The sequence below is a fragment of the Myotis nattereri genome (genome assembly GCF_964212035.1).
Source record: "Myotis nattereri genome assembly, chromosome: 17".
Lineage (NCBI taxonomy): Eukaryota > Metazoa > Chordata > Mammalia > Chiroptera > Vespertilionidae > Myotis > Myotis nattereri.
In genome coordinates, this window is record NC_138092.1 from 17,893,621 (window position 1) to 17,918,158 (window position 24,538).

The following is a 24,538-nucleotide window of genomic DNA, read 5'->3' on the forward strand; positions in this document are numbered from 1 at the left end:
TATGGTTAGGACTTTAACATATGAAATTGGTGCGGGTACACAATTCAGCCCATAAAGAGAGTCACTGTTTAATGGGTAAGAGTCTTGCCCTAGCTGTTTTGGCTCAGTGGATAGAGCATCAGCCTGCAGACTATTTGGTTCTAGTCAAGAGTACATACCTGGGTCTTTCTTTTAGGGTGGTGAAAATATTCTGGAACTAGATAGTGGTGAAGGTTGCAAACACCGTGAATGTACTAAATGCCACTGACTTGTACACTTAAAATGGTTAAGAAATGCTATATTTTATGTTGCATGTATCTTACCTTGATAAAAACATCATCACCTAGTCATATTGATTTTATCTTATGAAATTCCTCGAATATGTATACATTTGCCATCTCTACTACTGTAGCCCAAACCATCATTATTTCTTTCATGATATAAGTCCACAATGTCTAACTAATCTCCTTGTTTCCGCTGCTGCTCTGCTCCAGTTTGTTCTCTGCATTGAGGCCAGATGGGTCTTTTAGAAATGTGGATTATATTGTATTATTCCTGAGATTAAAACCTTTCAGTGATTTCTCATTTTATTTAGGATGAAATCCAAAATTTCTGGTTGTAGCTACAGGCTCATCATGCTCAGATCTCAGTCTGTATCTCAGCTTTGTATCTCCCACTGCTTAATTTGTTATAATCTTAACCTTTCATCCTTTAATGTTTGTGTAAGCCAGGATCATTCTCACTTCCAGGCTTTTGCATATGCTATTCTCTTCAACCCCACCACCCTGCCTTCGTTCTTTGCCTAACTAACATCTATCATCATCGTAACTTAAATATCACTTCCTTAGAGTGATTTTCTATGATTTCTTCATCTAAATTATTCTCTTTCATAGCAGCTTTTTTTTTTCCTTCAGTGTACATGGAACAACTATAAATTACCTGTTTTGGTTGGTGTAATGTCTGTTTCGCCACCAGACTGTAGGCCTCATGAACGTAGAAACCATGTTTATTTGGTTAACTGCTATATCCTCAGCACATAGCTTAGCATGCAGTACATTGTAGGCACTGAACATTATTTATTCAAATAATTATAATAAAAATTATAATAGAGTTAGACTAAAAGATTTCAAAAGCTCTATCCACCTAGAGATAATATAGCTGGTAATTAAATTTACCTGATTTTCAAATTTCAATGCAAGAAAAATATAGTTAGATGTATGAAATGTTAAGAAATCTTAACAGAATACTATGCATAACTTTTTGCCCCCAAAATAATATAACAAATAAAAGAACAATTTTCTAAGAAAGTATAAATTTAAAAAGTGTAAATTACTTTAAATGACTTGAGAAGAGGTAAAAATTGAATACGTTAATGACTTTATTAAAAACCTATCCCTAGAAAAGACACTAGCTCAAAATAAATTATATGCCAATTCTTTTCACCATTTAAAGAAAAGATAACTACTTGGTTAAATAAACTTTCCAAATCATTAAAAATGTTGAAAACTTCAAAACTCATTTAATTAAGCTGCATAACCCTGTTACAAAACCAGAAAACAAAACAAAACAAAAGTGAGGGCAACTATAGACTAATCTCATTTACAAGTACCTTAAGTTAAATATTCACAAAATAGAACTTTTTCATGTTTGCTTTGGAAGCACATATGCTAAAACTAGAAATTTGTTCAGAGAATAATATAAAAGGCCAAATAGAATTTATTCTAGAAGTGCAATAATGGTTTAACATTAGGAAATCTATTTATATAAATCCAACTAGATTAAAAGATTTAGAGAACACTATACAATATTACAAAAGGCATTTCTCATGAATCAATATTATTCATAAATTTAAACTAAGAATAAATAGGCTCCTCCTTAATTCAATAAAAAAATCTGTCAGAAAAATGTAGCAAACATCATAATGGTGAAACATTAAAAGCATTCTCACTGAAGTCTTGACCAAAATAAGAATGCCTAATACTATCATGGCTACTAAGAACTGGGAGTTCTAATCAATACAGCAAGGCAAGGAAGGGAAATAACAGTATTGGAATAAGCAACTAAAAGTTTATTATTTGCATATAATAAAATTGTGCAAGAAGAAATTAATAAGTTTACTAAGACAAGTTGGTACAATGTCAGCATACATAAATCAGTCACTTTTATATATACAAGTAAAAAGCTAATTAGATAGAAAATGAAAGAGAGAAAAAATCCAGTTCAGTAGCAATGAAAATTATTAGAATACCCATGAGTAAACTTAGCAGAATGCACAAAACTTTTTAGGGAAAATTATATGATTTTATTAAAACATATAAAAAGCCAGAATAAACACACTTTTGGATAAGAAAAGCAATAGTGTAAAGATGTTAATTATATCTAAATAAATATGTAAATTAAATTCAATACAAATTAATACCACAACAAGGATTTTAAAATAAATGTTATGATTTTCTTTTAAATTAATCTGAGAGGGAAATATGGAAAGATATGCTAAAGTGAAAAAGTAAGAGAGATCAACACTGAGAGTGTAAATTGGGAGGTATGGTCATGCTTTTGTTTCCTGTTTTTCCTTACAGAAGAGAGGTTTTATTGGAGCACATACTCCAAGATAACTGGACTTGGGATGTTGTCATTCTCTTCCTTGAGCTGCTCAAGTAATTGCTTTTGCAGATCTCACCCTCCCCACAGTCAGATCCTAAGATCTAGAATCATAAGAAATACAAAGCTTCACTTTGGCCCCAGGTCAAACTACATCCTCATACACAATATATTGGAAGTTCTATATTTTCGGGAGATTACTGGACACTACCCAGACAGTGTAAACCTGATGCCACATATTTTCATTCTTATTGACTGTCTATTGTCAGTTTGGAGAGAATCCAGAAGGAGAGAAAGATGGTGAGTAATGAGCAACCCCAAGTGTCCAATAAGGAAGTTGCCTTATGGAATCTCAAAATGAACCAAAAATCAAAATGACACCTGTTAATTTAAGATATAATTAGGATTTCAAAATAATGAGGAAAATGGTGTTGAGGTAATCAGCTATTCATTTGTTTTTAAATTATATCTATACCTTACAGCAAACAACTTTTGGATTATTAAATAATCAAATACAAAATCCTATAGACTTATTAAATGAAAGTATAGGTTGTTTTAACAATCATAGAGCTAAGGAAATCTATGAAAGACATTAAACCCCCAAACCATAAGTAAATTAATGTATTTTCTAATAGAAATGAACAATTTCTGCACAATGAGAGAGCCAACTGCAAAACCAAGAGGCAGTTAACAGACTAGAAGAAAATATTTGCAACAGAGAAAGGAGAACCATCTAAGGGTCCCTACAATTCAATAAGGAGAAGCAAAAAAACCTAAGAAGAAAAATAAATGATAATTATAAACTGTCAGTGCTTAGAAAAATACAGATGATCAGATACATGTGAAAATATGCTCTAACACACCAGTATTCAGAGATATTCATATCAAAGTTGCAATTCTTCCCATCAGATTAGCAAAATCGAAAAGATCAGTAGTGGCCAATGCTGACTAGTATGTAAACTTATACTGTCATGAACTGTTTGTTGACAATTATTTCACCTGGCTCAACCTTTCTGAGGTCAATTTGACAAAATTGTTCAAAATTAAGATTTGCATACTCTGACCACAATTCTATCTTAAAAATCCTTGTTTGATATTCTTATCTTCTCCTGCAATGGTACCCTGACTATATCCTCACTTCTTAGTGTGTGAGATCACAACTCACACATTCAGTCCCAACCAAGAATGATCCCAAGGCTACAACCCAGTTTCTCTTGACATGTTCTCAGCCAAAGTGTCTCAACCATACCCCAGGTAGCTGGGTTAGGGGGGGCTTCCAGTCCCAACCCCATTCTGTGACAGAATCTACACCCTTTCCTATTTGGCAAAAGGTGAAGACCTCAACTGCCTTCTGGGTTCCAGAAAGTAAAAGAAATGAATGGAACAGGGTGAGTAGGCATATATACATGAGTGGTAGACTTTGGAAAGCAAACTGCAGTCCATGTGCCCTGGCCAAAGTAATCCATATTTATCTGTGAAATATCCTGACTTTTAAATGGTTTACTAAGTTAATTGGTTCACTACTTTAAAACAAAGAAAATATAACTTGTGGAAGGCAAAGGAAAATTAGTTTGCTATTTGAGAACTATCTTGATAAGCCTTTAATCTAGCCTTGGTCACCAGTCCAGTATTGCCTTCATCCATGGTTAGTTTCCCCTGCTGGCTCCTGGTGTCCTGCCCACGTAACAACCATCGGAGGTCCAAGAAGTGTTGATCCTCCAAAAGCAAAAGGTCTTGTTATGGTCATCTTTCCCAGAAGGCTCCTTGGCTCCTCTTCAGATGTGTACATCTCTTCCCCAGTGATAAGTTCTGCATACAAGGGGATGGGGTGGTGGTGAACAGCATGTGATTAAGCCACTAAAGCAGTGGTTCTCAACCTTCTGGCCCTTTAAATACAGTTCCTCATGTTGTGACCCAACCATAAAATTATTTTCATTGCTACTTCATAACTGTAATGTTGCTACTGTTATGAATCATCATGTAAATATCTGATATCTTAGGCGACCCCTGTGAAAGGGTCGTTCGACCGCCAAAGGGGTCGCGACCCACAGGTTGAGAACCACTGCACTAAAGGTTCTGGTGCTCTCCTAGTACGCAAGAGTGCCTGCTTAACTCTTCATTATGAAGTCACTCAAGCAACTCTTCCCAGAGAAACATAAATCTACAAGTACACACTCTCTCTTCTTCCAGAAAGAGATGCCTCTGGTAAGTCATACATTGACAAAATTAATGTTCGGTATACTAATGCCCAAACCCCATGATTACTAGTAGAAAAGCCATACATTTCAAGAAATGTGGACAAATAGCGCATGCAGGATGTGTTCTGCCTTTTTATAGAGAAAGAGTTAAGGGATCACAACCTTAAAGACCAAAGTTGCTTTATCCTGTTTGGAGAGTAGGCACTGTTTTCATAGAATAATGAATCACATTATTTCTGCCCCACAGAATTCTAATGCTCTCAAGTATGGTAAGACAGATGATCCTATTTAAAATTATATTTTACAAAGCAAAACAGATATAACTCAGTAACTGCACATCTAATTGACTTAATTGTCCCATTTATCACATGACTTAAGTGAGCTGATGTTTTCTACTCTGCTTCACCCATGTAATTCTTGTAATATAAGAGCTGAGAGACATGGTGCCAGGCGTGAGCGAGAAATCCTCTCTCCTGAGAAAAGATATCATTGGAGTGATGTTGGCTTTGGGTTCCAGTTTATTGAAAAATCAATGTCCATTTGTGCAACCAACACATATGGCTTTCTTCCAGGCTGATGATGGCTTTGCGAGGCTGGCTATCACCTAATGAAGTCAGATCAGCTTACCCAGCACCCGAGCTACAGTTGGCAAAGTGACTTTGTCGTTAAAATGCAGTTTATCATTCCTGTTGGTGTTTTTCTTCCCATTTCACTCCCTCCTATCCATTTATCCTGAAGCCACAGTATTGTTTTTGTCTGTGCAGATAATAGACCAATGGCTCCAAATTTTAACATTTCAAAGGTACTCAGTATGATGTTTGGTGCTGGATGGATAAACAACTTTTTCATAAGTCTGTGTCTCTCATCAGAGGCAGGAAAGTATGTATATACATATATCATTCTACTCAGCCTTGACTCAAAATAGACATTTCTGCAAAGTCAGAGCCAAGTTTGTAACAGGCTCGATTGAAATTCGTCAGCTTACCCCTGTCTTGGGTAAATCAACAAGGCTAAGTTTGTCTAATGTGTTGATACATTCCAATAATCAGAGTCCAGTTGACATTGTATGTGAAGCTTTTAAAAAAATTAATTACCTGGAAAGCAATACTGTTTTCTCATTATTAAATAGAGTGGCAATCTAAATTGCAATGCTTGCTTCCCCCCCCCCCCCCCCAAGATAAAAACGTTCTTTTTCCCTGGAGAATACCCCCGGAGTGATAGTCACTGGCAACAGAAGCTCTGGCGAGGCAATGCCAAGAGTAACAAATAATTTGCCAGCTCAGCTACTAAGCATAGTTGCTAGGTTCTTACTTGGGTCCATCAGGGGAAGACCTCCCTCTCTATTAATAAGGAATGTTTTGGTTGCAGGTAACAAAAACTAACTGGCTAATGTTAAGGGGAAAAAGAAAAAGATTATATATATATATATATATATATATATATATATATATATATACACACACACACACTCACTCACAAATTTTCAAGGATAACAGGAGGTCACAGAATCCATGCAAGGACAGAGAACCAGCCATAGAGACTGGGTATGAATCAAATCACTTCTACGCCAAGAGGGAGGAAACCAGGTCTTTTAGCAACAGGCTGGTCTAGTGCTGCTGCTATGAAAGAATCTACATGGCCCTCATGTCATTGTGTTTCTTGCTAAAGATTCACAGTCCCATGTTGGGACCTCTGGTTGATTGGGCCTGAGACATTTGCTCCTGCTCTGGCTACTGGTGCTCCAAAGAAAAGAGACATGGTAACTTTGGTTTCTCCCTACAAGGAAAGAGGAGTTGGTGGGCAAGTGCTTCATATTACACATGTCTGCTACACTCAGAGGAGGAGCATCTGAACTGAGAGGGCATGAAATGAAAACTGCCAAGAGGCTACAGTTTTTTAAGTGGTTGGCATGTGCCTGTAGCACTCAGAGGTTGTAGGCAAAACAAGATATTGGAAACAACAGAGTATCTAGTCATTTGTGCTCAGATTCCTAGAGCTGGAATCTAAAGTGAACATCTAAATTTGCAGTGACTACAGCAGGTGTGAACTGGTGTTATAAACTGGAAGTGATGATGGACATTTTGAAAGGTACAAGCTCACTGCAATCCTTTATCAGTGAAGAAATGCAGTCTGACGAGAGAGATTCAATAAAGAAACATGTAAAATGGTTCCTGTAGGAAGCATAATAAATAAGGAACTATCTGAGTCCACTTATACCTGAACTTATTTCAATAAATATACAGTCAGACTTCTTTATTTTGGGGTTTTATATCCATAGGTTCAATCAACCACCAATTGAAAACTGTATTTCTGATCCACAGTTGGGAATCCACAGACAACTGCAGGCATTGTTCTACATCGATTTATATTAGGGACTTGAGCATCCTCAGATTTTGGTATCCATGGGGTTCCTGGAACCAATCCCCTGTGGACTGAAGTTAAGTCTTTGGGAAGTCAAAATACATGTGGATTTTCAACTGTGCAGGGGGTTATATGTAGTATTTATATGTTATATATAGTATATATATATGTGTGTGTGTGTGTATATATATATATATATATATATATATATATATATACACACACACATTTATAATTCCTATACAATGTCTATAGTTATGTGGAAATTACTGTGTTTACATATAGTATTTTATCATACAATTAGCAGAACTTCCCATATAGTCCTTGCTTAGAGCCATATGTTTGATTCTGATCAACAGATTTATTTTAAAATCTCTCAAGTGGGAGAAGTGAAAGGAATCTGTATTGATAGAGTATTCATGGTATTCTAAGTATTTTTCTATGACATATCATTCAATCCTCACAACATATCTTCAAGATAAGTATAAGCTGCTCAAGTTACAGATTATAAAGATAAAGTTTAGAAAATGTATGAGGTTTGCCCAAGGTCACATGTAGCAAAAACCAGTCTTGTCTGTGTATGCAAGTCACCAGTACTCATAGTCCTTATGTTCTTGATCTCTTACTCCCCAGTCTAGATTCTGACCTCATCATTTCAGGAAAACAACAGTAACAAAGGTTATCAGCAACTTCCCTGTGACCAAACTCAGTGGGTACCTTTCAGTCCTTGTCTTACTTCAGGCTCAGAAGCACCTTACACATTGCACAATTCTCTTCTACTTGAAACAGTCTTGTCTCAGGCCACTGGGCCTGCTCTGATGAAGGACCACAGACTGAGAAGCTGGAACAACAGAAATTTCTCTCAGTCCTGGAGGCTGGGAGTCTAAGATCACAATAGCAGCAGGTTCGGTTCCAGAGGACAACTATCGGGTCGTGTGCCCACACAACCTCTTTATGTGACCGAGGAGAGAGAGAGAGAAAGAGAGAAAGAGAAAGAGAAAAAGCTATAGTCCTCTTCCTCTTGTTACAAGGCACTAATCCTACCATAGGAGCTTCCCCCTCATGACCCCATTTAAACCTAATTATTCCCAAAGGAGGTAATTACCTAATTATTTCCCCACCTCCAAATGCCATCACATTGGGGATTGGGACTTCAGCACATGGAAGACACTAGCATTCACCCCATAGCAACGTCCTTCTACAGGGGCCACACTTGCATGTTACCTTCCTCCCGCACTGACTGCTCTGTTCTGGCCCCTTCCAGTGTTATCCATTCTGACTTTCATTCCTCTCTTCTTATTCTTCTTAATATTCCTGGATGATCGTATCCATGTCTACCTTTAATTACCACTGAGAAGCTGATGTCTCCTGAATTGATCTCTAGGCCACTTGATTCTTAAGTCCAATCAAATATACAAAATTGTTTATCTGATATCACTTCAAAATCAATATATTGAAACTGAACTTATAACTTGCTCCTCTCTCCCCCCAAAAAATTCTAAGCAAAATACTACATACATACTTATATATGTGCATAGTTACTTACCTGATACTTTCCAGCATCCACTGTTACAAGGAATGGTGTCACCATGAATCACATGATTAGTGCTTGCTAATTTCTTAGTCAACCAAGATATTAATGGTGCATCTACTGTCTCCTCCAGCATTATTCTAAACTCTGGGGAAACCGCTCTGACCTTTACAGGCAGAGTCCCTATGTCAGTGATGGCGAACCTTTTGAGCCCGGTGTGTCAGCATTTTGAAAAGCCCTAACTTAACTCTGGTGCCATGTCACATATAGAAATTTTTGATATTTGCAACCATAGTAAAAAAAGACTTATATTTTTGATATTTATTTTATATATTTAAATGCCATTTAACAAAGAAAAAACCCAAAAAATGAGTTTGCATGTCACCTCTGACACGTGTGTCATAGGTTCGCCATCACTGCCCTATGTTATGGATCATATATGATCTAGGGAGGGGATACAGAAAATAAAAAATAAACAGGGTAATGCTAAAGCTAGGGAAGCCCATTGTGAAAAGGCACAAGATGATTTGAAACTCAGATGATGAAGAAAGGGCAGCCACATAACATTGTTGAAAAAGAATGAATATTTAAGCAGAAGGAGCAATAAGTGTAAAGCTCCTGAAATGGACCTGAGTTTTATCTGTCCCAGAAGCTGAAGGGAAGCCAGTGTGGCTGGAGTTTAGTGCAGGAGAAGGGCTGTGGAAGAAGATGGGGTCAGGAATTTCTATTAGGCAATGATGCTCAGATTAGATCTGTGGAGTCAGAAAGAAGTAAAACAACAAAAAAGAAAGCTAAATTAGCAGTTGGAGGAAAAGTTACACTTAAAAGAAGAATTAAGTAACTAATGGTTCTTCATTGTAACTACTAAAATACGAGGAAAAGAGAACTGGCTGGCATACCCTCAATCTCGACATATATTCATATTGTCCACACATTAGGGGAAGTTTGGAGGCAGACGCGGTGGGCTTTTATCTGATGTCTCTAAAGTAAACCCATAATAAAAAGATAAAAATTACTAAGTTCAGAAAATTGTGAGAAGACTGGAAATTTTGGCTATATGTTCCTTGTATACAAAGGATTGAACATAGAAATTCTATTGATATCTAATTTCTAGCACGTGCAGGCTCATATGTGTTACCAAATGCCTTTCCAAATAAGTATGGGCCATTGTGGAAAGAAATGTTTCCCTGTTGGCTAACAGGGGAAAGCAGTAACCTATTAAGAGAATTATTCTCAGAGGCTGACTGATAATTGATTTTATGTGCATGTCGAGAAGCCAATCAATGGCAGGCTTGTAGAAAAATAGCAAAGAATAATATATGAAGCAGACTGTAGTCAAATGTAGAAAGCATCCGATCTTATCACTGAAAATATCTAGTTTAATGAGTACACTTTTTTTTTTTTTTTTACCAATTTGGTACCCATAAATTCCAGTGGAGTCTCTTCAGTTCCATTCTCAACAATTATAGGCAATGTTAATTTTTTTAACTAAAGAAAAGAACTTTATAAACTTTTAAAAAATTTACTGAAGTGAAATTCATATATTATAAAATTATTTTAAATAATTGTCATTTAGTATGTTCACAATGTGCAGTCATCACTATCTAGTTGTAACTATGTAGTTTCAAAAAGTGAAAACAACTCAAATGTCCATCGACAGATGAATGAATAGCCCTAGCTGATTTGGCTTAGTGGATAGAGCGTCAACCTGTGGACTGAAGGGTCCCAGGTTGGATTCCGGTCAAGGGCACATGCCCAGGTTGTGGGCTTGATCCCCAGAAGGGAGTGTGCAGGAGGCAGCCAATCAATGATTCTCATCAATGATGTCTCTCTCTCTCTCTCTCTCTCTCTCTCTCTCTCTCTTTCTCTCCCTCCCTCCCTTCCTCTCTGAAATCAATAAAAATTTTTTTAAGAAACAACAGATGAATGAATAAACAAAATGTGATATATCAATACAATTTAAATATTATTTAGCATAGAAAAGAGTGAAGTACTGATATGTCCTACATCGTGGATAAACCTAGAAAACATGCAAAGTGGAAAAAAAGATACAATAGGTCACATATTATGATTCCATTTATATGAAGTATCTAGATTAGGTAAATCCATAGAAACTTTATAATTTCTTTTATGATGAGTGATGGCTGACTCCTCTTTTAAGAACTGTAGAACTGTGATTTTTGGGAATGTAGGGACTATACCTTATTCATCTGTTTCTTCAGCCCAGAACATAGTTCCTGGCATATAGAGATCCCATTCTATCAGTTAAGGATCCCATTCTATCAGTTAAGGTTCTTATCAGAATAGAACCACCAGAATGTATATATGGTTCTACTCTGATATATGAACTTATCACAAGGACTTGACCTCATACTATCATGGAAGTAGGAGAAACAGTTTGTGATGTTTCATTTCTGAGTCTAGAGCTGGAACCTGATGTGCACAGGTAGGTGGTTGGGAAGAGAAGGTGGTTGTGGAGCAGAGGAAAAGAAAACAAAACAGAATCCTGATGGGTTTCTTATCACCTTTGATGATGGGTTTCCGACTTTGATGATGAGGGTTTTCTTTACAAGAAGCTGGTGCCCCTTTGTCATGGAGCTAAACACACACCTGGACCAGGAGTTGGAGAACCCAGAGCAGGAGATGCAGTAGGATCTGGGGGAGCTGAGGGTCTGGCTGTTGCTACCATCCAGCCAGGAAGCCAGAGGGTCAGTGCCAACAGGCAGGAGCTTCAAGGGTGCCTTTCCCAGAACCAACCTTCTCAGCAGCAGGAGCTGGGGCTTCACGTCTGCCTCCCATGTCTGGGCTTGAACTGATCACATGAAGAAAAGGTGGATTCTGGGGAATGTAGTTCCAGCTTAGCTAAATGGACTCTCCCACTATTACCAGGAATGTTTATGGAGGAAATGAGTAAGCAGATGCAAGAAACAATGCTTCTGCAAGCATTTTTGTCCTTTCCTCACCTGCAGAGTGTGCAAGAAGTATTTTCCAACTATGTTTTCTAAACCAGAAAATGGATGTTGTTTCATTATATCCCCACAGCAACCCTATGACATAATTACAATTTTTATTACCATTACAGAGATGAAGCAAGAGAGGCACAAATTGTTAAGTAGTGTAATTAGCCTAGGTGGCAAACAACTGAGCTAGAAAACAAAATTTAGATCCATCCTCTTATAAAAGCTCATGTTCTGTCCACTATACCACACTACCCCCGACAGCCCTAACTTGAACTGCTCTATTCTGGGTATAGTGTAATATATATACATATATATATTGCTTTTTTCTCTTCTTTCCATCTTCTTTCTTAAAAAAAAAAAAGTAGAGGGTAGAGGGGTATCCTTATCTTCCCTCTGAATGACCTGGCTCTGAAATGTGTACCTTTTCAATGGTGCCCGTCAGAAATGGTCTGAGGCTCAGCATCAGAAAATGGGGCCTTTCTTTTTTTTCTTGGGAGTGAATTCTTCTCATCCTCCAAGTCTCTATACTCTGCCCTCTGCTGTTGGATCCACTTCCTCTCCAGCTACCCATAATCTACAATGAAGCCATGAACAAGTCGAATTCTGAAATACTTTTATTCATCTGTTTGTTGACAGGTCTTACAAGTTTCCACCAAAAAAATGTGTCACTTTGCAGTGACAAAATGCTTGATACTACCAAAAAAGTCTTAATATATGACTTGTATGGCCAAAGAGGCAGATTAAAGAATTGTGTACGTTATTTGCCTAAGATGAGGCATAACGTGCTAGTAATTAACATTTTTTAGCACTAACTCTGAGCATGGTTCTGGCCAAAAAGTTTTTATATGGATTATCTCATTAATCTAAATGACCACCCAATGGAAGAGGTACATATACGTATATTAACATTTTAAAAATGAAAAATATGAGGCTTAGGGAGGTTTAAAAACTTGCTCAAAGACACAGATAGTGAATTAGTCAGGTCTGTTTGGTTGGTCTTAAACTCTTGGTTGTAATTATCATGAAATGTCATTTTAAACATCTTAGAAAATTCTTCCAATTATTTATCAAGTATTCATTCAATGTCTTTGGGTATTAAAGTCATAATAGCAGGTTAAAACACCATGGCCCAGTATAGAATGAGGAATACAGTCAGTCATGTTTTTGTTTTCTGTTTTTGTTTTTTTCACTCTAATAGCAGTCTTCAATGCCAATTTCTGAAAGATACAGTAACATTTGAGGAATAAATTTTTGAAGGGTCTCTCCAAAATGGCTGGGAGTGCAGTAATTTTCCTTCCAAAAATATTATATGAATTTTAATTTTGTTTGAGTAGACTGCAATTAAGTAAATCTCACAACTACAAGTTTAATTGGTTGAATGTTTTAAATTTAACCTCTCGCCTGCACGCTTTATGTATACAAAGCAAACTAGCAAAGAATAGGTCTTATTTTCATGAATTATCCCTTTTCATACAGTGCACTGTGAAGACAGGGACCTACAGAATGGGAGAATCCTACTGACTGATGGTAGCAAAATGCTCATGGAGATTTCTGCTCCTATTACAGCAGGTCCCCCCTCAGGCTATTTACATTGTGCTTTTGCTATGTGTGTGCCATCCTTTACACTCACTCTCCCGTCCTAATTTTCCCCACTCTTTTCATCATAGATATTCCGTGTTTCCACCGTGGAAGGGCTGTGAAACTCGACTGGACTGGGAAACTACATTCCTTAAAGACAACAGAGCATAAGAAGGCTGGAGACGTGGTCACCATGCTCACCTCTAAGGTCTGTTATCTTCTTGTTTCCCACTCTGCACTCCAGACTATTGACGGCAATAGCCTGTGGGTGTCCACTCCGTCCAGGGTTCTGCTAGAGTGATTCTTTAACCTAGAGCTTCATTGAGACAACAAGAGGGCCACAGAAATGACTCCTTCACAACATAGGATGAGGACTGTCTGCTTCACGTGGGGTTTAAACTACCTTTATGGATATTGCATTACATATGACGGGCAGGTTCTGCTGTAAGCTTCCACTCCTCCTTTACTATGGGAATTAATTTAGCTTGGTATGGCTTAGAGCATAGTCTAATAATAGTCTGGGTTTTGCTTTCTTTTCTTTATACAGGCTCTTCTGATTTTCTTTTCTTGTTTTTGTTTGTTTTGATTTTTATTTTTTACATTATTAGCTGAAATCTCTTCTTATTTTGTAAGCATACTTACGGTTTCCTTTTTTTGACTGAGTTGCCTAAAGGGAAAGTACTTTCTTCAGTTTTTCTGAAGATGACCTACTCCCAGTCACCCCTTGCCCTGGAGAATCTGTCCTGAGTGCCAGGCTCTGTGCTTCTGTTTCTCTGAGGTTCTCCCTTCCTCACCTTGGCAGTCTGCCTCACATCGTGCTTTCCATGTACTCAGTGGTTACCACGTATGACCTCTCGCTTTCACAGTAATCTTGAAAATTGGTGTTATCTCCATTTGACAAATAAAAAAAAAATTCTAAAAAATTCAGTGCATTTTCTAAGGTCACACATTGGGATATACATTTATATTGATCTGACCTTAAAATGCAGAATGACTGAAAAGATGTTTTATCCATTTCCCATGTAACAAGAAAAACAGCTATAAGAATGTGAGGAAATACTAATGATCGTAAGGAATGGGGCTCTGTGTCAGACCACTTGGGCTCAAACCCCGGCGCCACCTTTGTTATCTAATTAACTTTGAATATGCTACTTAAAGTTTTTGAGACATAGTTTCATCTTTAGAATGGACATAACTATAATAGCTAACTTTCTGGGGTATTGGGAGGACTAAACGTGAAATCACTGTTGAGGGCAGTGGCTGGTGTGGGAGGAGTTCAATCCATGCTATTTTATTGTTGCTATTACTGTTTCCTAACTTAAAGGTAGCTCACTACACAGAACCATTGGCATCATGACATTTACTCTGAATCACCAGTGGAAGGCTATCCTGACTTCAGGAGTTCAGAGGGTGCAGTGCTTGCCCACATCATGCCCACTCTCACATGGGGCCATGTCTATGGTGGAGAGAAAGGACTTGTTTTTCAAGTTAGTGCTTTTCAAGCTCTGGTAATATTACCACTTTCTCTCTGTCTTGACTCTATTCTTAAATATGAAGTGGAATATTTACCAATTACCACACAATGCATGAAGCAGCCTTGTTCTATAAAACCCTTATTCCTGGAAAACAACCTTGGCTTGGCTTTTTGATTCTAAATGTGAGGATTAGAGTCCAAAACTGACTCCCTGGAAAGGCTGACCAGGCAGCAGTTAACAAATCACCCTCCAGCAGGAAGAATTCCCGGACAAGCTGGGCAGGATCAGGGCTCTCACTTCCCATAAATCTCCCAGCAGCCATTGCCCTTCTTTCTGGGAACCACTGCCATTGCTTTCAGATTTCCCTCCCTCCTTCTCTCCCTCCCTCCTTCACTGCCTCCCTCCTTTTCTTTCTCTCCCTCCCTCTTTTTCTCCCTCCTCCCATCCTCTTTCCTTCCTTTCTTTCCTTCAATTAGGGAATTAAAGCAGACAGAAAAATCAAATACAAAGCTAACCCTTTGGTAGGCCCTGTGTCTTTAATACTATGGTGCTGTGTATATATCGATGTGGAAAGTTGGACTTCAGGGGCAGAGACTGTGTCTAGTCCTGCTCTGGGTGATACCCTAACACTGAGAATGTCACACTCTGCCAGGGCCACAGTGTCACTGAAGAGGGTCATGCTCTCAAAACAAACAGACACATCTTCATGGTTCGTCTCACTCAGTGCTCTATGGCACTGGCCATAATGCCGCCATATATTTAGAGAAAAATTATATTGAAATACTAATCATAAACATAATTTAAAAATTGAGTCTTCCATTTTGGTTGTTAAGGATGACCTCTGTGAGAGGAAAGGGAGGAGGCCTGGGTGCCTTGACCAGTACTCTGCTCTCTGCTTGACTGCACAGCGTCTAGTAAATTCACTGTGGTCTTAACCACTTAAAATATTGAGGTTGGTCCTAAACTGTCCTCTTCTCAATTGAGTATTTCCTGGTGTTTGTCTACCCTGGAACATTGCTCACCTTGTGGGTGAGTCAGCCTTTCCCAGTTCTCTCCTTAGCTCATTAACTGAGCTGTCCCTCTGCCAGTGGTTTCCAAACCCAGGTCTGTGACAAAAGTTCACGGGTATGAGGTAAAAGGTGAAAAATAAGGGTCGCGTAGGGACTTTTTCTTAGGGCTCAATTTATTTACTTGAAATGAAGGCCATTTACTCTGAGATTATGTAATTCCTATATTTTTGTGACAAAGAGGTCTTTCTTTTATGAAAAGTTCTGTAAAGAGAAAAATCGAGGAACCATGGGCTTAGACTTTGGGAAATGTGAAATAGAGAGACTGCTGTAAGCTATGCATGGTGTGTACGTGTGAGTGTGTGCTTGGGAGTGTATATTTATGACCAGGCACCCACCTCAAGCAACCATAGGACTAGAGCCAGTGGTCGGCAAACTGGGCTCGCGAGCCACATGCGGCTCTTTGGCCCTTTGAGTGCGGGTCTTCCACAAAATACCACGTGCGGGCGCACATGTACAGTGCGATTGAAACTTCATGGCCCATGTGCAGAAGTTGGTATTTTGTGGAAGAGCCACACTCAAGGGGCCAAAGAGCCGCATGTGGCTCGCGAGCCCAGTTTGCCGACCACTGGACTAGACAGTCCTTAAAGGAGGCTTTTAATGGGCCCTCAGCTGGGAGTATTAGCACCAATCAAATAGTTGCTAAAAAAAAGCAGGGGTATTCCTGAGACAGAAGGGGCAGCTATTCTATCCTTACAAACAAACCTTTAATCATCACATTGCCCTTTTGGGGTGCATGTTCTTCCTCTGAGCTGTATTTGGTGTCATTTTTAAACCTGATTTCACCTAAATAAAATCATTCCCTTAGGATAGCCTTGATGAGTAGCCAACAACTTCAAACAGGAAATGAATGAAAAGAAGTAATGCTGTAACGATGTCCTTAATAATAATGCTATTTTAAATGACCACCATGGTTCAAGTTTTCTAGAACACAGAATGCATGGCAAGTCTTGATTGATGATGCTTTATTGGGAAATGCAATCTCAGGATAGCAAAAACGAGAGAAAAAAAGAAGTACCTTCACATAGTGCATTTAATAAGCTCAACAGAAATAAAGCAAGTTATTGATCTAATGAAAAATTGAGAAGCTGCTTTTAAATGCCATTTCTGGATGGCCTTAGTGTTTGCATGATAAATAAGTGACTGCATGTGCTCAGGAGGGTGCACGGCTGGCTTGGGTTTATGTAGTTGAGAAGCAGCAGAGCAGGATTCAAAATCAGGCTTAACTCCTGAGCTGATAAGCTTCCACATTCCTGCAGATTGGCAGCACAGGACTTTTAGAGGAATATCTGGCACCAGGATTATTAATCTGGGGTTGGAGGAAGAGAAAATAGATGCCTGGGAGAGCCTGGTAGTCAGTCTAAAAACAGTCTAGCAAATCAAATCCAATAATGCATAAAAAGAATTATATACTCTGACCAAGTGGGGTTTATTCCACAAGTGCAAGGCTGGTTCAACACTTGAAAAATCAATTCATGTAAGCCATTGTCTCAATAGGCTAAAGAGAAAAATCAAATAATCATAATAGGTGCAGAAAAAGCATTTGCAAAAATCTAATACACATTTGTGATTAAAAAAAAACTCTTAGAAAAATATAAATAGAAGGCGAACTTCCTCAACTTGATAAAGAACATAAAAACCCCCGATAAAAACCTACGGCAAACATCATATTTAATGGCAACAAACTAGAAGATGTCCCTCTAAGATTAGGAAGGAAGCAAGGATGACCCCACTCACTGCTTCTTTAACATTGTACTGGAAGTCCCAGCTAAGGCATTAAGATAAAAAATGAAATGAAATGTATAAAGATTGGAAAAGAAGAAATAAAACTTGTTGCTTGCAGGTGACTTGATTGTCCAGGTAGAAAATTCAAAAGAACTAACAAAGAAACTTCTGGAATTAATGAGCAACTATAGCAAGATTGTAGAATACAAAGTTAATATACAAAAGTCAGTTGCTTTGACCTGAGCCAGCAATGGACACATGGAATTTGAAATTAAAAACAAAATACCATTTACATTAGTGGCTGGCCCATCCTTCAAATAAAATGTAAAAAAAAAAAAAATAACCAAAAATGGATCATAGACCTAAATGTAAAATGCAAAATTGTAAAATGCAAAACTATAAAATTCCTAGAAAATAATGTTAATAGGAGAAAATCTGGATGATCTTGGGTTTTATCATGACTTTTTTGATGTGACACCAAAGACATGATTCGTCAAAGATCTAGTTAAGTTCAATTTTTCTGTTCACCTAAAACTGCTCTAAAAATTAAAGTCTGTTTTTAAAACAACGTAATAGGCACTGTGTTGGTGGGAATGAGATTTTTTAAAAAAAAGTGTAGCAGACATTTAGAAAGAGCACTGGACAGGGAGCACGGAGAACCACTTCTAAACCGTGCTCTGCAGCTAATCAGCTGTACCTTGGGAAACAGCAACCCCCAGGCTCCACTTGCTCCTAGAAACAAAGAAAGCAGGTGGAATAGCTAGTGTCTCCGGTCCCTCAGCGCCTCCTACTTGCTCAGTTTGGGACTAAGCACGCGAGGCTACTCTTCCGGAATCACATAAGTGGGGACATTTCTGAGGAGCTAGACAGGTTCTCTTGCCCAAAATTATCACTTTCTCTACCTGATGTTATTAAATGTTCACTTTTCTGTGATATAAAGTCCATCTCCTGGCACATACCAAAATAAGGGATTAATCCTAGCCCCAACCCTGCTCCCTGGAATGCTTATTCTTCGGAACTATTAGATCTTAAAGCATAAGGATAATTAGCATGTATTTTGTCAGGGTAGGGAAGTCACAGAAAAATCTGGTGTGTATATATATATATCAGGTGTTTAATACAGTATTTGTTGAGTAAGTGGGTGGGTGAAACAATAATTGTAAAGAAGAGGACTTCAGGGGTGAGTAGAGCTGCAGGTGCACAGAGCTATGTTAAATTCATGGAAGGAGGGATGAACCCTAGAAAAGGGTATGAGAGAAGCTCCAAAGACAGATTTGCCTTATTCACACTTATGCCTGAGACCCACCCTGGGAACCCATTTCATCACCATTCTTGATCAGCATTCATTTATTAAGCAACTACCATGTCCCAGCAACTACTCAGCATCAGGGATTTAATGGTGAATGAACAAGAGGGACTGATCTCTTTCTCATGGAGCTATTTGACTAAATGCACGCACAGCTGAGTAGATATCAGGCTTCCACTCCCTTTCCTATTCCTGGCATGCTTATGTACTCACACCTTTTCAAGAAAGAGTTTGTGTCCCTTTTATCCACCCTCCCAACTGTTCCTGCTTTGAAGACCAGCTCAAGTAAAAACTTTTTCTTCGTTTCCCTACTGTGAATAAATGCTGCCCCCTTCTGGATTATCGACAGAAGTATCAAAGACTGACTTCTAACAGTGAAAAGTTTTTTTTGAAGTTAGGGTTAGAAAGGACTTTACTTAAATCCAGTGGGGAGTTAGATGCTTGGGAAGGTCAACTTGCCTGTGTGTATCTCATGAGAGAAGAGAGTAACAGCATGGAATGAGAAAGGGGACTGAAGTCTGTGCTTTCTGACTCATTTCATGGTCCCGCCTTTCAAGTTCACTAGACTTGGGACATGGTCATATATGTTTTTGTTGCTCCTGCATATGTATTTACTTATACTTTTCCCCTTCATTTTCCATCACATTAAGCCCATGTTGCCATCTCTTGCCTGTTCTTCTTGAGGACTCCAGGGATGTTAAGAGCTTTCTCAACCAGTCTCTCTGTATAACTGTGTCTCATGAATTTTTTTTTCTGTCTGATTGTCTGGTATTCGCCATAGATCTCTGGATAAGGGAATTTAAAGACCACTTCTTATGTATGAATTTAGGCCTATAGGATAGGAACAAACCTCATGCTGTTTTCTCTTTCATTCAGCAACCAGGTATTCCCTACCTATTACATGTTGTGAATACAAAAAAAAAAAAACCTAAAAAAGTCAAACTCTCTTTTTTTTATAAGTTATAATTATTGGGGAAGATAGAAAAGTAACCACATAATCAGAGGCCACAGTGTGATGAGGGCGCTGATAGGGGAATTCTCAGAGCAGGGAAGGAGGCATCTAACTCACCCTGAAGGAGGGAGGAGGCTGCCTAGAGGAAGTGGTGCCTTGCCTTCCAGTTTCTTGAGGTTACATGTGAAATAAAGACTTACAAATGCCAACTGCAAGCAAACTTTCATAGACATTTCTATGCAACTCTTTGCCCCTTGAGAGGCCTTGGAGATTTGTTAATCTCAAAGTAAAAAATATCTGCTCAGTGATCAGTGAGATTCAAAGATAAAACATCCTATCTAATAAAAGAGAAACATGGTAATTGGGGTACGACCGCTACCCTTCCCATTGGCTAATCAGCGAGATATGCAAATTAATTGCCAGCCAAGATGGTGGCCGGCAGCCAGGCAGCTTGAAACTAACATGAGGCTTGCTTGCTTCAGTGACGGAGGACTCCAACGTTCCCCGCCTGCGCTGCAGGCCTCTGAGCTGCAACTCTAAGCAACTATGTAACAAATATAGAAGCTAAACAAAACCCCAGAAACCTGCTTTAGTCCACCGGGCTTCAGCCAGCAGGATCATAACATTGTAAGCAAAAGCCAGAAACCTACTTTCAGCAGCGGAGGCCTAAGAGCTGGAGCCAAGCCTCAAAGCTAAAGCTGGCCCAGAATAAAAAAAGAAAAAGAAAAAGAAAAAAAGGAGCAGTTGGGAGCTTCAGTCACCCCCAGCCTGAAAACAGCCCTCAGCCCCTCACCAAGACTGGCCAGGCACCCCAGTGGGGACCCCCACCCTGATCCAGGACACCCTTCAGGGCAAACCAGCCGGCACCCACCCGTGCACCAGGCCTCTACCCTATATAGTAAAAGGGTAATATGCCTCCCAGCACCAGGATCAGCGTGACAGGGGGCAGCACCCAAACCCCCTGATTGCCCTGCGGCTCTGTGTGTGACAGGGGGCGGGGCCACAACCTCCCTATCCACTCTGCTCTGTTCGTGACAGGGAAAGGCGCCCCAACCCCCTGATTATCCCTGCTCTGTGCCTGATAGGGGGGAGCTCCCCAACCCCCTGATCGCCCTGAGGCTCTGTGTGTGACAGGGTGCGGCGCCCCAACCCCCTGATGGGCCCTGCTCTGTGCGTGACAGGGGACAGCGCTCCAACCCCCTGATTGGCCCTGCTCTGTGAGTGACAGGGGGCAGTGCCCCAACCCCCTGATTGGCCCTGCTCTGTGCATGACAGGGGGTGGCGCTGCAACCTCCCCATCGACCCTGCCTTGAGTGTGACAGGGGACGGTGCCCCAACCCCCCAATTGGCCCTACCCTGAGCGTGACTGAGGGTGGCATCACAACCTCCCAATCGCCCTGCTCTGTGCATGACAGGGGGCGGCGCCCCAACTCCCCAATCGGCCCTGCTCTGAGCCTGACAAGGGGCTGCACCTAGGGATTGGTCCTGCCCTCTGCCACCCGGGAGCAGGCCTAAGCCAGCAGGTCGTTATCTCCCGAGGGGTCCCAGACTGCGAGAGGGCACAGGCCGGGCTGAGGGACCCCTCTCCCCCCGAGTGCACAAATTTTTGTGCACTGGACCTCTAGTCTAATATAATATGTTAGACCAAATTTTACATGTCAAATAATTAATTCAGAAACATCAATTTTAATAAATTTGTGATAGTATTTCATTTTCTTTCCATCCATTTGTGTAATTGATATTTGTATGTTTATACAGCTTAAATTAGTCCCATAGTTTGTAAAGCCCTTTGCTTTACTGATTATCTGTATTAACTTGTGGTTAGTAAACTCTGTAGGCTGTCCAGCAAAGAAAAAGCCAAAAATAAAATGAGAAAAAGACCTAAAAGTGAAAGATGAAATCAATGAACTTATGCTTGCAAAGTGTTCTGAGAATGAAGACTATTCATCAATTCACAATGCCTCTAAGTCCATTTTTGTGTATTATAATGGAATGCATATTTAACTAAGAGAAATTTGAGTAGGAGAGCAAGAGTTAATTGTTTAATCCCTCCAATATCCAGAAGCAGGGCTGCCTCCAGCTCACATAGCATCTTTGTGCTAATTAGAAAAGGCACCCCCTCTGGGTGTGTGTAGCCCCCCTCCTCCCCGCCCCCCTGCACACACACACACACACACACACACTAGGCTTGGTGAACAGAATGTGGAATGGATCTCAGCCCTCTCTTGCCCCTTAGTCTGGCCTCTTTATATGGTAAATGACCTGCCTAAGTATATGCAGTTGCTCTGGCCAGATATCTCAACAGTAAAAAGGAGTTCATACTTGTTTTGTGAACCTCCCAAGGTTGATGTAAGGATCTCATGAAAGAAGAGAACTTGCCGTTGCTAATGTGACATCTGCTGTGAGTGTCATTCAGAATGGCCTGAGGATGTCCATGTTCTGTGAAGCACAACACTGAATTCTTAGAAACCCTCTTTTGTTTGTGAGCAAGATTCCAAACAGCAAAGCGCAGCCTTTTCAGAGCATTGACTCCTGTTGCCTGGCCTGCAGGTGGCTATAGTTGAGGGCTGTGCTGACAGCTGAGGGCAGCGGGTGCTGAGAGTCATCAGGGACCCATTAGGACACCAGAGGTTCCTGCTGCGCGCAGGCTCTCATCTCCCTTTGGTATTCCTTCACTTCTCCACCTCCGCCATTCCTCCTAGAAGAATTATCTCAACAAGTATCTATTTCAAAATATTTCCAGTAAATAGGTTTTACATTTTATGGTTCATGTAATGTAGCAAAATTCAAATTACTAAGGTAAAATAATCAATTTTCGCCCCTTAGGACAAAGCCAAAGGTGATACTAATTTTACACCTACACACACACCCAACACACAGGTGCATGCATGCATACACACACACACACACACACTCAAATATACCAAGTATGCTCCCACCTTTGGGTCTGTGAGCTTACAGTGTTTCTGGCTGGAATGCTCTTCTCTGCATATCCACATGAGTAGCCCCTCCCCACTTAAGTCTTTGTGTTTTGGTTTAATGACACTGATGTGCAATACATATTTATTGAATTGAATTGAACACTAAAGGTGGTGGGAATCATTGACCCATAAGGTTAATTTAAACTTAATATATTTTTGCAAATTACTTGAAAAGGTCTCTACAAAATTATGCCTTCTATTATTCACATGTAGCTTTAAATGAGTTATCAGTATTTTTTCCAAATATTTATGCAGACAAGTCAACTCCTCCACTTGCTTTTAACTTCTAGAGTTATAGTGTGCGTGTGGGAGCATGTGCACTCACATGCACACATATATGTAAGAATATCTGAAATTATTGGGAGCACCCAAGGCACTAGGATAGAAGTGTAAGATGAACTAGATAAACAGACTAATAGATGAATGGAGGGCGACCTTAATCGAGAGGCCTTGGGCAGTTACTCCTCTTATAGCCTTGAAGTACTGCTTTCTCCTGTACCTCTTTAATTAGCCCCTGATTCCAACTCTTTCCGAAGAGATCCTCAGAATTACTTGGATTGGCCAAACTATGGTGGAAATCTGTTTTAAAAAGGCCAGCACATGAAAATTTTAGCTTTGGGTTTAAAGTTTGCGTAGGCAATCGCTCAAGTGTTTAATAGACCATAATATTGTTGCAAAGCCTGTAGCTACATCTAGGACATCTACATTTTAGGATAACTGCTCTTTTAATTTTTTTCCTTAACAATATAGCTTTAGAATTATGAATCTAATTACATTACCTGGGTCTCATCTCAGATTTACCACTTACTAGGAGTGTGACTTTAGGTAAGTTACATAACTTCTCTAGGTCTCGGGTTTTTATATGTTAAAAAAATAAAAATAAGTTACAATGCTTAATCACGATCGAAGAGGCTGGAGGGACTTTGAGACAATGTCAGGACGAAAGCAAGGCCCAAATGCTCTGGCTCCTGATGCTCCGATGCTCTGCAGGTTCCCAGCACAGCACAGGCAACAGGTTCCCATCCCCCTTTCAGAGGAGGAGACAGAGCGGCAGGAGTCTCACTCCAGCCTCCCTCACAGTGGGAAATCTCTCTAGGCTGCTGCAGAACACTCAGCCCCACCAACCTGGAGAATGCACTAGGAGTGATTGGTATGGTACAGCCTGATGATGCTGGTGGGCGGGGGGACGGGATCAGGAGAGAGCTTGGCAGAGCTAGCTGGTCACCACCAGAAGATATAACAGGATTACTTTCTTGAGTTATTGAGAATTAAAGAGATGGCATTGTAAAGTGCCTGGCACAATGCCTGGCATGACAAAAACGTAGTAAATGTTAGCTATAATTATTACTAGAATAGAAAGTGTTTAGTATGCCCTTACGTATTTCTCCTGCAACGCCTCTTTGCTTTGCCCTTCTACCCAGAAGGGTTACTTAAAAACCCTATTGAAACTGCTTCCTTTGTAGATCCCTGCAGGAGGGTGGTGGAGACCTTGATGCTGGTATCATTAGACTGCCAGATTCTGACCTTAAACTGTGATGAGAGCCCAAGCTTGTGGTGAACTGTGCCAGCATCTTCATGTGTTGGTTAAAACCAGACCTAATCTTGCCATCACTTGCTGCCACTGTCTGCCATATGGAACTGCATGCGTCCTTGTCATTTATTTTCTTCCTTTCATTTGCTGTTTTTCCTCTTCAGAATACCAGTTCTTCAAAGTGAAGGGAGAACCAACATTCACTTAGTAATCACTTTATGCTGGAAATTGAGCTAGTAACTCTAGCTCACTGCAACCGTTTTATACCCATTTTAGAAATGAGAAATTGAGGT

General features: G+C 39.7%; 1 protein-coding gene across 22 annotated transcripts in view; it reads left to right on the forward strand.

The window, feature by feature from the left end:
* EMC2 (ER membrane protein complex subunit 2) overlaps positions 1 to 24,538 on the forward strand; it is a 345,419-nt gene that overhangs the window by 200,237 nt on the left and 120,644 nt on the right. For all 22 annotated transcript variants that reach the window (XR_013997055.1, XR_013997056.1, XR_013997057.1 and 19 more), the window contains one exon: positions 13,298 to 13,416. The gene's annotated coding sequence lies outside the window, so the exon portion shown is untranslated. The remainder of the gene's footprint in view (positions 1 to 13,297; positions 13,417 to 24,538) is intronic.